The sequence below is a fragment of the Portunus trituberculatus genome, chromosome 46 (genome assembly GCF_017591435.1).
Source record: "Portunus trituberculatus isolate SZX2019 chromosome 46, ASM1759143v1, whole genome shotgun sequence".
Classification (NCBI taxonomy): domain Eukaryota; kingdom Metazoa; phylum Arthropoda; class Malacostraca; order Decapoda; family Portunidae; genus Portunus; species Portunus trituberculatus.
Genome location: NC_059300.1, coordinates 3,424,678 through 3,440,827, shown reverse-complemented (window position 1 = coordinate 3,440,827; position 16,150 = coordinate 3,424,678). Strand labels below are relative to the sequence as shown.

The 16,150-nt window shown below is 43.8% G+C and overlaps 2 protein-coding genes across 3 annotated transcripts in view; one reads left to right on the top strand and one right to left on the bottom strand.

Annotated features, from left to right (window-relative positions):
* Window positions 1-11,502, bottom strand: part of LOC123519834 (immunoglobulin domain-containing protein oig-4-like) — a 36,805-nt gene extending 25,303 nt beyond the window's left edge. Inside the window, exon 1 of the mRNA XM_045281363.1 lies at window positions 11,288-11,502. The gene's annotated coding sequence lies outside the window, so the exon portion shown is untranslated. The remainder of the gene's footprint in view (window positions 1-11,287) is intronic.
* The window catches only part of LOC123519830 (procollagen-lysine,2-oxoglutarate 5-dioxygenase 1-like), a 210,444-nt gene that overhangs the window by 81,313 nt on the left and 112,981 nt on the right, over window positions 1-16,150 (top strand). The gene's annotated exons all lie outside the window — the stretch shown is intronic.

Sequence of the window (16,150 nt, the reverse complement as noted above, 5' to 3'; positions counted from 1 at the left end):
ACACACACACACACACACACAAGGTTGAATGAGTGAATGAATGAGATGATACTCACTTCCTTGTACCGAGAATGTAAGTTAGCAACAGTGAGAGAGAGAGAGAGAGAGAGAGAGAGAGAGAGAGAGAGGAGGGAGGTAGTCGGGTACGCAAACGACATGGTGTCAGTCACGCTGCGTAGAATTGACTCGTAACTTATGAGAGAGAGAGAGAGAGAGAGAGAGAGAGAGAGAGAGAGAAAATGAGGAATGAAAAAAGAGGAAGCTGAAAACAAGACAAGAGACAAGCAAAGCAATCCAAGCTGAGACAGACATACAGAGAGAGAGAGAGAGAGACAGACAGAGAGACAGACAGACAGACAGACAGACAGACAGACAGACAGACAGACAGACAGATAGACAGACAGACAGAGACAGAGACAGAAAAACACACATAGACAGAAAACCTACCTTATAGAGAAAATGACACAAAAGCAGAGAAAGACAGAAAGAGCTGGAGTTCTGGTCAACGCCTCACCATCTCCCTCTCACCCACTCCCTCTCCCTCTCCCACTCCCTTAGTCTCCCGCACCTAAGGCCCATCACCTCAGCCACCGGACGACGTTATTCTCCCTTAAGTGGACCACGGAGACACTCGATCGTGGGACACTGCTACCAGCTGTGTCTCACTCGCTGCCGGGGTCAATATCAACGTGTAGTGGTGGTGGTGGTGGTGGTGGTGGTAGGTCGGCTGTGATACGTAGAGGGAAGGAAGGGAGAAGAGAGAGAGAGAGAGAGAGAGAGAGAGAGAGAGAGAGAGAGAGAGAGAGAGAACAGTTAACGAGATAAATAATAAATGATAGACTAGAGATTAGAGAGGATGAGTGAGGGATAGAGGGGATAAGAAAGAAAGAGAGGAAATAGTAGGAATGAAAGTCAGGGTAAAACAAGGCAAAGCAATCCAAGAGAGAGAGAGAGAGAGAGAGAGAGAGAGAGAGAGAGAGAGAGAGAGAGAGAGAGAGAGAGAGAGAGAGAGAGAGAGAGAGAGAGAGAGAGAACACACAGCTAGCGAAGTAAAGAACAGGTAACGTAAACAAAATTAGAGAGAGAGAGAGAGAGAGAGAGAGAGAGAGAGAGAGAGAGAGAGACACACAGCTAGCGAAGTAAAGAACAGGTAACGTAAACAAAATTAGAGAGAGAGAGAGAGAGAGAGAGAGAGAGAGAGAGAGAGAGAGAGAGAGAGAGAGAGAGAGAACCCCCCCAAAAAAGTAGGAACGAAACGAAACCAAACGAAACGAACCCGAACCAAAGGCAAGGCAAGGCAAGGCAAGGCAAGGCAAGGATAGGCAAGAGATACACAATTTGGAAGTGAGGCGAAGGAGCACTCACGCATGGGAGGTGAGGTAAGGGCGTGAGGGTTCCTGCGGTGTGTGATGAGGCGAAGCGAGTGCAAGAGGCGAGGGTCTGTGAGGAGGATTACTTGGTGGCTCTTGTAGGTGCGTTAGGGTGCGTTGGCGGCTCCGTGAAGTGCTTGGAGGGCGTACGGAGGAAGGGGAGATGTGAAGAAAGGAAAGAGAGATAGAAGGAGGAAGATACGTGGTCGGAATCGTAAAGGGAGGGCAAGGGTTCATGTGCAGGTAAAAATTGTTATCTGACGGTGCGGGAGGTTAGTAGGGGAAGCCATGCACTGGGTCACTTCCCTCTCCCTTCGTCCCCAGCCACCCTCACCTGTGCCATGATGTAGGTGAGGGTGGCTCCGGTCGGCTCGGCTTGGTTTGGTTTGGCGCGGCGGTGTTTGCTAAGGATGAAAGGGAGGGCGTTTGGATGTCTTTATGGCACCCTTAGGCACCCCAGGCCTGTGCTAGGGGTGCCGTGTTTCAGAAAGGGAGGGGAAGGTTGGGATCTTGTGCTTCATGGTGTTGTATCATTGGTGGTGGTAACAGTAATGGTAGGAGACGTGGCGAGTAGTGGTAGTAGTTGTGGTAGTAGTGGTGAGAAGAGAAGGAGGAGGAAATGTGGACGAACAGTAGTAGAAGTAATAGTAGTGTAGTGTTAGTGATAGTAGTGGTAGTAGTAATAATAATCGGAGGAAGACGTGGGTGAGTTGCATTAGTAGTAGTAGTAATAGTAGTACAGTCGGTGCTTGTTAATTTAGTTCATGTTGATAGACGGCGTGGTGCAATATTCAGGTCACTTCTCCTCATAGGCAATCCATCACTGGCTCCCCCCCAGCTGCCTCTCTGAACCTTCTGGCCCAGTGTATCACTAGCAGTAAAAGGGGAGCCGCCGCTGCATTGCTGTACCTAAGTAATCCTCCGCCTTCGATTTATTCCAACGACTTCGCGAGGGATGAGAAATGACGGCCATTCCTCGGCGCTCGTTTAGAATATTGCCGCTTTTATCACCTAACTTTTTTTTTACCTCACGACTTTTGCACCAATTGAACCCGAAAACCCCAAATTATTAGTGTCTACCCTCATAATTTGTGACGGGAAAGGTTAATTACTTCATCCTTGCAGTGAAGTGTGCAAAAATTAGCAGCACTGAAATAGAGCGATGTGTGGAGTCTATAAGCATCTACTAGAAAGAAAAGGCATAAAAATAGTTCATTCATTCATTTGTAACCAGTACTGTACTGTTTGCAGGGAGCAAGAAACACAAGAAACGATATATCGGAGGGGTCACTGATGGAAAAAAAAAAAGTGAAGAAGGGGACAGAAGATGAAGAAAGAAAGAAGGAAAAGTAGAAAAAAAGAACAAGGAGGAAGAAAAAACAGATGAAAAGAAGATGAAGGAGTAGTAGAAAAAAAAAGAACTCAGAATAGTAATATCAACAACAGGTGTCAAAGAATGAAAGGGTTAAAAAGATCATTGCGAGACTTCACGTGTTGTTCGGATGTTTGTTGCTCTCACCACCGCGTCCCTGAATCTGGTGGTGGTGGTGGTGGTGGGGTTGGTGGTGAGTGTGCGATGCTGCGGTGATACTCGTAAATCTTCTCCCCTCCCAAGAACAATCAGAGGGATTAGCTGAAGCACGCGACGAGAAGTGGTGTGATTTTTGCGAGTTCTTTTGATAGAGGATGAGGAGGATGAGGGTGAGTGGAAGGAAGAAGATGAAGGAGAGGAGCAAGACGCCGGCGAAGGAGAGGAGGTGAAGAAAGAAGAAAAAAATAAAATGAATAAGGAGAAAAGGAGAAAAAAGAGTAAATAGAAGAACAATGAAGAGGAAGAGGAATGAGAAAGAAAAAAAAAGTAAAAGGGAGAGGAAGAGGAGATAAGCGCAGAATGCCATTACCAATTATAGCAAAATTAACAAGGAAGAGAAGGAAATGGGGAAAAAATTACTTGGGACAAAAAGAAAATATATAAAAAAAAACATCAAAGTGAGGATTAAGAAATTAGCACGAAAAGTAATAAAAAGGAGAGATAAAGGAAAAAAAAATCGACTTGGAGTGAAAAAAATTCGAAAAATAAAACAAGATGAAGATGATAGGGAAGAAATTAATGATGGCTGCGTAAGAGTAGATCATTCCCTGAGTATTCTTTTCAAGAGCTTGATTAAGACTTCCAGAATGATAAACGCCATGTGCGAGGCCGTCCCGTTCCTGGTGAGGTTAGGTTACTGAGAGGGACGGGAGGAGAAGTGGCACAGGTGATAGGAGACACGAGAAAATGCACGAGTGGTATTTAGAAAAGTCCAGAGAGAGAGAGAGAGAGAGAGAGAGAGAGAGAGAGAGAGAGAGAGAGAATACCTCCTCCTTTCCTCATTGACCACTCGGCTTTAAATATTCCTTGTGCTCTGTGTGTGTGTGTGTGTGTGTGTGTGTGTGTGTGTGTGTGTGTGTGTGTGTGTGTGTGTGTGTGTGTGTGTGTGCGTGTGTGTGTGCGTGCGTGCGTGCGCGCACGCTGGAGTGAGGTGGGTCGTGCACACGTCTCATGATAACCCTCAGGTCGTGACGTGACCCACTAAACCAGGTCGCTCACCCTCCTCCTCCTCCTCCTCCTCCTCTTCCTCTTCCTCTTCCTCTTCCTCTTCCTCTTACTCTTCCTCCTCCTCCTCCTCCTCCTCCTATTCCGTTTCTTCTTTTTCATGAATTTTTATTGTTAATCTTCCGTTTTCCTTTTTGTCGTATGTTTTATTCTTCTTTTATCCTTTTCGTGCTTTTCATTCACGATAACTCTTTATTGTTTCATTGCGTTTGAAGTAGTGACGCTCCCCGGTGTTTTCTTGGTTATTGATTTGAAAGTCTTGCTCTGCTGGAGTGATCAACTTTTGGTGAATAAATAGACATTATTTGTATTATCAGTTCAGGAATATTATACAAAATTTTCATCTTCCTTATCACTTTCTTTTGTTCACCATCTTCACTTTTTTTGGTAATATTTCCGAAACATTTTTCCCTCTTCCCTCTCAAGAATGACTTCACCAATGGTAAGTAATGTTATCAACGGAGGGATTTTTTTTCATCTTTCTTTTTTCCCTTCAAGAACTGAGCAAACTTTTCATTTCCAGGGTTAGACTCGGAGGCGAAAAACTGCTTGCCGTGTCAGTTTCTCGACTCATGGTCTCGTGGTCATGATTTTAGTAATTTTCCCTAAAAGCTCCTAAGACCTTGGAACTCCTTCATCATAATTAGTTTGATCACGATAGAGACGGTGTATAGAAAGATGTGTTTGGTGAGCTTGCTTGCGTCTTCTCTCCTTCACCATTGCTCTATCATGATCGGGATAGCAAGGTGTGTTTGGTGAGCTGCCTGCGTCATCCTATCTTCACAGTAGCTTTATCATGACTGGGATAGCAAGTTGTGTTTGGTGAGCTGCCTGCGTCATATTTCCTTCACCATATAGTTTTATTTATTGAGATAGCAAGGTGTGTTTGGTGAGCTGCTTTCGTCATAACTCCTTCACCATAGCGTTATCATTATTAAGATAGCAAGGTGTGTTTGGTGAGCTGCCTGCGTCATATCTCCTTCACCATATAGTTTTATTTATTGAGATAGCAAGGTGTGTTTAGTGAGCTGCCTGCGTCTTATCTCCTTCGCCATAGCGTTATCATTATTGAGATAGCAAGGTATGTTTGGTAAACATGTAAACGTCCTATCCTGATTATTTTTAACACTACTGGAAGGCAATTTTTTTAAAGGTTTTGTTATTCTGGTGATTATTTAACGACTGCACCATCAATGAGAAGACACCCATAATGTCCCGAGTAATCAGCTGCGCCGCCTTTGACAAGAGTCCTTATGAGAGAATAATGCATTCAAGCACGCGGAGTTAAGGGACGGAATGACACTGTAATGGATGAGCAGGAAAGTTATAAGGTAACTCAGGGTGTGCAGGAATTGTGTGTATTATCTTACGGCTCGACAACAGGACCTCCTCGGGGAAAGACTCGTAGTGGAGACTGGAAAATTTATGATACTCTTCCTTCATCATAAACTTCATCTCCTGTTTGTCTTATGATGTGTCTGAATTTTATGAGCAGGTCCTTTTTACATATAATATTTTTCGGATCCTTCACACCTTTTGTTTCTCATTCTTCTGTACCGTTTTTCCTTTTTTTCTTCTTGATTGTCAGCTCTCTTAATCTAATTGGCGGAGTTTAGAAGGTGCTAATAATAATTTCACATTAGTGCAAATGAATGTATTGAATGTCCGTGTTACTTAAGTATGACATTGTGTTTGCGTAGGCTGTTCTATCTTTCATGTTAATTAGTACTATTAGATAGTATTAGTTGATCGAGCTGCATATATATTTTTATTTATTTATTTATTTATTTATTTATTTATTTTTTTTTTATTATGAGTGGGGAGAGGTTGCTGTAATGTTTTGTTGCCCTTGGTCAGTCTTCTGTCACATGTAAGAAGAGAAAAGAAAACATCGCAACAAAAAGCAAAGCACATTTATAAAACAAGGCGATGTTAAGATAGAAAATGACTAGATTGACCTTCGGGGATAGTAATTTGTTAACGCGGACATTCATTGCTAGTAAAAGTACGTTGAAACATATTATACCGTGATATGTGAGCGGCTTTTGGCAATATTTACAGGAGGCAAAGATCGACACGCAGACAATACCAGTTTATTTAGTTTATCCAACAAACGAATATGAACGTTGTATAAATCTATATAATATATATATATATATATATATATATATATATATATATATATATATATATATATATATATATATATATATATATGAATAAATAAAGAGCTTTGTTTTGAATTTGAATTGAATTCTAGGCAAACGTTAATAGTTGAGGAAATTCTGGGAAATTATCATTAGTAATGCAGTAGTATTTTTAATGTTAAATATTTAAATGTGCAATGTTACAAAATGTTTTAGGCTGCTCTCTGACCAATCGCTGTTCAGTTATGGAGAAAGGAAAAAAACTTGGATGAAATATAGAATAACATTCAAGCGATCATTGCTGTAACAATTCATGATCATCAAACAAAGCCAACACAAAACCCACACGAACGAAAATGTAACAACTTGGCAAAATAAAGAAAAATTAACATTCAAACGATTATTACAAGTGAGACATATAACCATTGAATAAAATATATAGAAAAGCAAGCGGCATCAAACATCCCTCCCTTCTGTAACGTAGCAGAGAAATTTGCAGTATAAATCTAAACCAACAGTATGTACATTCCTTCAATCCAATACACACACACACACACACACACACACACACACACACACACACACACACACACACACACACACACACACACACACACACACACACACACACACACACACAACAGTTACCCCTTTGTCCCAGTCGTTGTTTTGAGAGGCATGAGTCTCGAGGGCCCGCCAAAACACCACTATTTTCTGATCTTTTCTACCTTTGATCCCCGCGCCCTTTACTTCTTTTGCTCCAGAGAGAGGGAAACACAGACAGAGACAGATAGATAGACTTTTATACATAAATAAAGAATATACGTACATTCAAAGAGAGACAGGAGTATAGACAGATAGACGGAAGGATCAAACTGAAGACAAAGTGACAGGAATAAAGATATACATGTAGAAAGAGAAAGAGCAGGAAGGACAGATACATGGACAGACAAACAGACAGACAGACAAATATTGGTTCATCATTGACACGTCAGTAATAGTCTGTACCTCCATTTCCTGTCAATATGTTACCCCATCTCTCTCTCTCTCTCTCTCTCTCTCTCTCTCTCTCTCTCTCTCTCTCTCTCTCTCTCTCTCTCTCTCTCTCTCTCTCTCTCTCTCTCTCTCTCTCTCTCTCTCTCTGTGTGTGTGTTTGTTTGTTTGTGTGTGCGTTATATAAATATTTTTCAAGTGGAGCAGTATGAAATGTAGCGCAGATGTGCTGTTTTATCATTATTTTTTTTTTTATACATCACGAGACGCACACTTGAACGAGCTGAAACACACACACACACACACACACACACACACACACACACACACACACACACACACACACACACACACACACACACACACACACACACACACACACAGACACACACACACCGCGAAGTGTAGTGGTTAGCACGCTCGACTCACAATCGAGAGGGCCGGGTTCGAATCCTGGTAAGCGGCGAGGCAAATGGGCAAGTCTCTTAATGTGTAGCCCCTGTTCACCTCCTAGAAGTAAATAGGTACGGGATGTAACTCGAGGGGTTGTGGCCTCGCTTTCCCGGTGTGTGGAGTGTGTTATGTGGTATCAGTCTTACCCGAAGATCGGTCTATGAGCTCTGAGCTCGCTCCGTAAAGGGGAAGACTGGCTGGGTGACCAGCAGGCGACCGAGGTGAATCACACACACACCGCGTAGTGTAGTGGTTAGCACGCTCGACTCACAATCGAGAGGCCCGGGTTCGAGTCTCGGTAAGCGGCGAGGCAAATGGGCAAGCCTCTTAATGTGTGGCCCCTGTTCACCTAGCAGTAAATAGGTACGGGATGTAACTCGAGGGGTTGTGGCCTCGCTTTCCTGGTGTGTGTTTTGTGTTGATGTGGTCTCAGTCCTACCCGAAGATCGGTCTATGAGCTCTGAGCTCGCTCCGTAATGGGGGAGACTGGCTGGGTGACCAGCAGGCGACCGAGGTGAAAAAATTACACACACACACACACACACACACACACACACACACACACACACACACACACACACACACACACACAGACTACAAATGGATATTTTTGCACCAGCATCCCGAAATGGCCCCACTACCTCGCGGCCAATCTAACTCTCCCTCCTCTCTCCCCTCTCATTTCCCCCTTCCTGCATTCCCTCTCCCTCTCCCACAACCTCATGCAAGAGAAAAAAAAAAATGTCTGGCTGCAGCGTGTTCATGTTTGGGCGCTTTACCTCTTTCCTATTAACTAGTTACCTGGTACTAGCATAACGACTCTCTCTCTCTCTCTCTCTCTCTCTCTCTGATCTCATTGTTTTCTGGATTTATTTTGTTGGCACATTTGTATATTGATTGGGTCATTCATCCACGTGTTATCAAATATTCAAGTCAATCAGTCAGGCCGTCAGTTTAGTCAGTCATTCACACACACTCACGCATTCACTCACTCACTCACGCACTCGGAAGGTCAGTCAGTCAGTCATTCCATTAGTCATTCCATCAGTCACCATTTACCGTCACAACACCCGGCAACATCGGCTTGTAGGTCAGGTATCTCTCTCTCTCTCTCTCTCTCTCTCTCTCTCTCTCTCTCTCTCTCTCTCTCTCTCTCTCTCTCTCTCTCTCTCTCTCTCTCTCTCTCTCTCTCTCTCTCTCTCTCTCTCTCTCTCTCTCTCTTCTCTGATAGCTTGTCACCATCACATCCCCTTCAAATTATTAGTCAGCCATCAATCACAAAAATACTCACTCGCACTCATTCGCATTCACCATCACAATATCCTCCATCACCATCACACCTTTATCCTCTGTCACCTTCACCCTCCACCCTACACCTCACACCTGCTCCAGTTCCCCTCGCAGCACGGCTTTTCTCACGTAATCTGGGTTGGTATTCATATATATATCCATCGCCAGTACTATTCCTGTTATCCTTTGCCTGTGCCGCACCTGTTACCTCTACTCTCTTACCTCTGTCCCTGGAATAACGTGATCAAATGCCAGAATTCATGAGGGTTACCATTCTATTTTTGCTAAGTTCTGTTTTGCTTTTATTTCGTCTACTCTATCTACTCTTTCGCCGTTGTTTCGTTAGCTGTGCGTATTGAATTTGTAATTACGAGTAAATGCAAATATACGTGATTTTATTTGTATCCCTTCCGTTTTCCTTGTTTATTCAGTTAATTTTCGTCAATCCCCGTCTATTGTAATCGATGCAGTAATATGTCAGTAAGTGCAAAAGAACAAAAACAGCAAAGTTACTATATAGACGCAATATTTTTTTTCTTTTTTTTCATTCATTTATTTATTTATGTTTTTTTACTTGCATTAATTTTGATTTCGTCAATATCATAATTTTACATTCCCGTTTCTAAGTGGGAATGGCTTGTACCGTTAACAATCACACTAACATGTCAGTGAGCTAATGCAAGAAAGAAAGAAAATGAATAAGTTCACAATGTCTACTTTAGTTTTTTATTTGCGCTTAATCTTTACCTCTAATTCTAACTCTTTCCATCACGCGAAAGTCTAATATTGCCAGCGGATATAGTAATATTTCACTTTTTCACTACTCTGTGTCTTATTTACGCACCAAGTCTCGAGTCACGTAAATAAATGCAGAAATACATCAAGTTTTCCATTTTACTTTCTTCCTGAACCTCTACTCCGTCATCGTTCATCTTTTTTTTTTTTTTTTTTTTTTTTTTTTTTATTCATCTCACTTCCTAGCCTGAGAATCTAAAAGCACCAAACATACAATTAGTCAGTGCAAAGAAACTACACAATATTTACCATCTCTACTCATTCTTTTCTCTGCGTCAACTTTTTCCTTCGCCTTTCTCACTTCTAAGCGCAAGTCTAATCGCGCTAATGAATACAGTAATAATGTCACTTCCTTCACGACCCTCGGTGTCAGAGTCCGGCCGCCTCGTTAATGTATTTGATTGTTCCCTTGTTCCCGATTGCCGCGCTGCAAATAGATGAGGCGTGTTGGAGGTCACGGGCGGATATAGCACTGTGTATTTTGGAGGGAGTTCTTGACGCAATGCACAACTCTCGTCTGTGTTATAACCCACCCACCGCCGCCACCACCACCACCACTATCACTATTCCTCCACCGATCTCTATTTTCTCTCACCCTTTCACCCTTTCTCTTTTATTTGTTCCTCTGTTAACCATATTTCTTTCTCTTCCTCAGTTTGTCATTTTCTTTCTCTCATACTGTCTACCCACCAGTTACCTGTCACCTTTCCTTCATGCATACCACTTTCTCTCTGTTCTCTTATCTATTCTTTCGTTAACCACATTTCTTTCTTAGTTTCCCCAATCCTTTTATTTTTTACCTCACCAACCACCCATCTTGTCTCCGTCCATTACTCTCCATTCTCTCTTATCTATGCCATCATTAACCATATTGCTCTCTTCCTCATCTTTCTTTCTCCCCTTTACGTGTCTTCCTTTACTTTGTCCAGCCTTTCACGGCAAAGTCCCTCAGAGGGCATTATTTTTGCCTTTAATTAAATTTCCATGCTACCCTCGCGTCAGCTTGATAACCTCATCTTTCCTCCATCAGCTTCCCTTTTTCCTGCTGTGCCTTTTTCCATAACTAACACCCTCCTTCCTCCCCCCCCACTCTCTCTCTCTCTCTCTCTCTCTCTCTCTCTCTCTCTCTCTCTCTCTCTCTCTCTCTCTCTCTCTCTCTCTCTCTCTCTCTCTCTCTCTCTCTTCTCTCTCTCTCTCTTGTCCCCACCGCTCCTTCCGCCCGAACACCGGACCTCCCGCCCGTGTTCACTCATTTACGTAAGCGAGGCGATGCGATGCTTGTGGCGTGGATCAAGGTGTGGTTTAGGGGATGGTGGTGTTGGTGGAGGTGGTAGTATGGAGGTGATGATCTAGTTTGTTTGAAGTAGGTAGGTTGGTTTGTGTCGTGTGTGTGTGTGTGTGTGTGTGTGTGTGTGTGTGTGTGTGTGTGTGGCGGGAGTTACAGGGCCAGGCCTTCCTCGCCGTGGCAGGCCGCAGGTGAAGCGCGATCGTTATAATAGGCCGCGTGGAAGGCTGTTGTGAGATTGATTTCAGGGTGAAATTTGGTGATCGAGCCGCTTGGCATTTGGTGCGTGTGACTGTGGGTGTGTGAGGCATGTGTGTGGTGGTTGTGATGGATACATGATGGTTGGGGTGTGACCAACCTGTCGTCTTAAACCCAGGTGTGTCTGGCCGTGGGGGCGACACAGGCAGCTGGAGGGGTGACTGCAGCTGGCTGGGCGAGGGCTGCTCACACGGTTCCGGTGTTGTCCTGGGGTGAGCCTCGCGTGAGCCTCCGACCTGGGCTGCTGCGAGCGGAGCTTCTCACTGTGTGTATCGGGTGCCGCGTGCAGGTGGACTGCGCCAACCTCACCGTCCACACCCAACTTGGGGGTCTCCACGCCCTGCCCCGCCCCGCCCCGCCCGGCCCCGCCCCTCCTGTCTCATTCTGCCTCTTCCCGGCCACGCCGTCCCACTCATGGCCTCGTAATACTCCCCTGCTGGGACCCTTTTTGACCACATGCTGCTGGGAATGTCATCCCGGCCTGGTTCCTGCCCCGTCCCGCACCTGGCCCTCCACAGGCCATGAGTGAAGGAGGGGTGCCGGGGAGGCCACGTCCTCTCCTCTTTCAAAGGGCTTATCATTTGCTACCCTCGAGGCCAGGCTTGATGTGTATCACAACCGTAACAAGCACCATGACCTGCACCAACACGGCGTTACATCACTGTCTGTGTTGGTGCCTGAGACCTTCTTTTATCCTTCAGTCTCATCACTGGTCAAAATCAATTCGTCAATATTTAGGTTTACTTTGTCGCTTGTCGGCATTCTGTTCGAGGTCACGGTATTACGCCGTCCAACGCGCCGCCCTCCTAGCGCCGTAGGAAGGATAACATCACTACCAGTTGCTGACTAAAGGCAAATTACCAATACAGATCAAATTTCCTAGCAATCGTGGAATTCTCAAATATTTGTTCACGGGGCTTGATTTAGGTGTCTCCAGTGTGATCTCGACACACGTTGGTGATGTTTACTGATGATCTGCATCTCCACCAAGAGAAGCACTTGCGGCGTGTTTTGATAGTACTGGCTTTCCAATCCTGTGATTCAGTTGTTAGAAAGGCAAGAAATTGTGTATTGTTGACATTTATGAAGACTGCATTACAATGACATTTTTCATCGCTAAATGAAGATTGCATTACAGTGACATTTTTCATCGCTGAATGAAGAGAGTTGATATTTTTATAGCATTCATTGGGCTTTCATTCTGCTTTTTATAAAAAAAAAGTTTTTCTTTTATCCTCGTATAATATGTGGTGTTAAATAATCTTGAAATTGAGACTATTTATCCGTTCTTTGCAAGTTTTTACAGTTTTGTTGGAACAGTGAGCATAATCACCTTTCAGATACGAGTAATTTTAGTGCGTATAGCATACAAATTTTGGCTCAGATACACAGATGGTGAAGTATTTCGTGATCACTTTAATTAGAGAATACGTTAATTGGAGAACACTGAACCGCAACACTGCCACCGATAACACACACACACACACACACACACACACACACACACACACACACACACACACACACACACACACACACACACACACACACACACACACACACACACACACACACACACACACACACACACACACACACATTAGCGTCTTAACAAGAATCTAGCTGTAGTCTGTCACTGTATCCTGAAGGGCAGCGAGTGAACACGAACTCCCGCTTGGGAGAGAACCACCGGCAATGTAAACACCACGACGACCTTGGAGGAGTCACACTCCGGGGACTAGGAGGAAGTACCCTGTATTGGTGAAGGGATACCGGGAATTACTAGGGTGTTTAACACTGCTGTTGTTTGGGTTGGCGAAGTTACCGGTGGGAGAGTGAGAGGACTGACTTGTAGGGGAAGATGCAAGGTACAGGGGGTTCCTCTCCAAATGTGCTGTGTTTGTATTTGTGTTCGTGGCAGTAGAGAAGGGAGAAAGGGTGGTAAGATCGGCTTTGTGAGAATTGATTATACACAACTAAAGATTACATACCATTTAGATTTCTTGTCCTAACACCTTTGACCGGTAATGATTGCACGACACTTATTTGATTTGGACAACACTAGACGACTTGGCCCAAATAAAACTTTTCGTATAGGAAGATTTGAATTGCGCGGTAACTTTTCACTGTCAAGTTTAGTCATAATACCTTTACAAGTGAAGATAATCGACACGCAACACGAAGGAGAGCGCATGTTTTTATACAGTCGTGTTCAGAAGCTGAGTAACCTTAACCTTATATGCTGATTTCCCCTGTGCTTACCATCCTCCATTCATTGTTATGTCCTCTAACCTGTTAAAAAATTTATAGTTTGTTAGATTCTAAACACAGATCGGCTGCAGAACAAAAGATGTCAGATTGAGAGAAAAAGCACACACACAGGACAGCGGAAACTCAGGATATTGCAAAGTAAGGTCACAATAAAAAAAAGTAAAAAGAAAAGGAAAACAATGATAAAGCACATGTATTTTGTGTTCCCTCATCACTAGCCTTCATATATTCCATCGTGGTTTTGTGGATAGCAGTGAGGTTAGGCGAGTGAACGGCGAGAGGCGGGTGGTGAGAGGCGAGAGGCGGAGGGCAGGCGGTATGAGGGTCGAGTGTTGCAAGACCCACAGCGTTGCAAAAATATCACCTCGTTCAGCAACGGCAACTGGTTTTGTAGCAACACGCGGCGCTCACCGGCTTGATAACGCAATAAAACAAAGATAACTATTTCTTTTTTCCTTGTTTCATTACTCTTATGATAAAAAGAGTAACTTTTATATCATTTCTACGCCATCAAGAAAAGAAAAAAGAATTAATCACGAGTAATATCCAGACAGAAAACACTGCTGAAAAAGAGGAAATTATGAACCAGCAAAATAATACGAAATGTTAAGTGGATTTAATGAGATTTAATCATTCATGAGCCGGGAATTGAAAAAAAAGCAGCGTGAATTAGGCGTAATCGTTATGGGTCGCTGCGGTCAGGAACAGTTGTGTTAATTTGGTGTTATTGACGGACATAATGGTGGAGGTGTGGCCAGAAAAGTGCGACCTCTTTGTGTTGTGGCCTTGATAAGTGATTAAAGCAGATCTGGCTAACACGCGCGGGGAATAATGTACGTACGTCCTTGCAGAGAGAGAGAGAGAGAGAGAGAGAGAGAGAGAATCAGTCAGTGTGTGTGTCAGTCAGCTTCCACGTGCAGGTGTGCAATGGCTTTACCTAATGCTTGGCGAGGTGCAGGTGTGGGCGTCTCCCCCCCCTCCCTCCCAGTCCTTCGCCCCCTCCTTCACCCCCACCACCTCCACCTGGTTGACTCAAGTGCCCTCGTCCGGCCCTGCTTACAGCTCTCATGTCACTCCTCGTCCTCTTCTCCTCCTCTTCCCTTCCCCTCTCCTCCCTTCCCTGCTCCTCCACTCCCCTCTCTCTCGTTTGAATGAATGGTGGTCAGTTGGATGGTCATATGCAAGCCTCTCTCTCTCTCTCTCTCTCTCTCTCTCTCTCTCTCTCTCTCTCTCTCTCTCTCTCTCTCTCTCTCTCTCTCTCTTGGATCCCTTTACCCTTTTGCCTCTCTCTTTCATTCAGTCTCTTTTTGTGCTTTGTCTGTCTTCCTTGTTTTCAGTTATTTTTCCTTTCTATTTCTGAGACCCTTTTTATTTCCCTTTTTCTTTGTGTGTTCTCTCTCTCTCTCTCTCTCTCTCTCTCTCTCTCTCTCTCTCTCTCTCTCTCTCTCTCTCTCTCTCTCTCTCTCTCTCTCTCTCTCTCTCTCTCTCTCTCTCTCTCTCTCTCTCTCCTTTCTATCTCTTCCCTTTGACGGACATGAATAGCTCATGGTTTGTTTGTGTTTCAATGTATATCAAAGGAATTTTTAAAAGGTGCAGGCAGAATAACAACCATCATTTTCACACACACACACACACACACACACACACACACACACACACACACACACACACACACACACACACACAGTGCCAGACACAAATGGAAAATTTATATGTTAGGGATTTTTTTCACATGTAAGCTGTGTCATATATATTTCTGCGTATGTAAGTGTGTGTGTGTGTGTGTGTGTGTGTGTGTGTGTGTGTGTGTGTGTGTGTGTGTGTGTGTGTGTGTGTGTGTGTGTGTGTGTGTGTGTGTGTGTGTGTGTGTGTGTGTGTGTGTGTGTGTGTGTGTGTGTGTGTGTGTGTGTGCGCGCGTGTGCGTGAGCGCGTATCAAATCCCTGTAAAGGTTTCATCATCATGTAAATCATTAGAAAAACTATTCTTCGCGAAAGCATAGTATTTTTTTTTTTTTATTTTAATGTCCCTTCTCTCACTTATTGTTTTGGAATTACTGCATAAAAACTTACAAAACCATGAAGTGAACATCGGATGGCAGAACCCGTAGAGTTCGGCACACTTTTTACACCTATCATGAAAAATTATAAGGAATTAAAGTATGAATCTTCGCTCATTTTACGAGTTTTCATTCTCATATAACTTATACAACCACTAAGTGAACCTCGACTGATAGACTCCGTAGAGTTTCACATCCATTTACACTATATGTCTTGTGTTCTTACGTAGACATGCAACGTGATCTGAAAGCTGAAAACTACCCGTACAGTCACCATCAAGATTATGAATGTATGAGCTGTATAAAAGTCACGGTATTCTTGGCTTGTAACTTCAAAACACGGTTCAACAATTGAGAGGAAGGAATGAAAACTTAATGTCTGATTCATGCATTGGAGTAATGGAGTTCAATTTCCCGATCGGGAAGCAATATTTGTGTGTTTCAGGGAAAGAACGTGACATGATAGCATTCATTATGTGCAGTGATTTGCGGTATTTTACAGATAGCCGTCAGGAGAGTCATTCAGTACAGTGGTGTCAAGTTGGGCTTATTTGATCATGTTGTAATTTATTTTCTTAGATGTGATTCACTTATTGTATTCGTGTGCGTGTACGTGTGCGTGTGTCTGTGTGTGT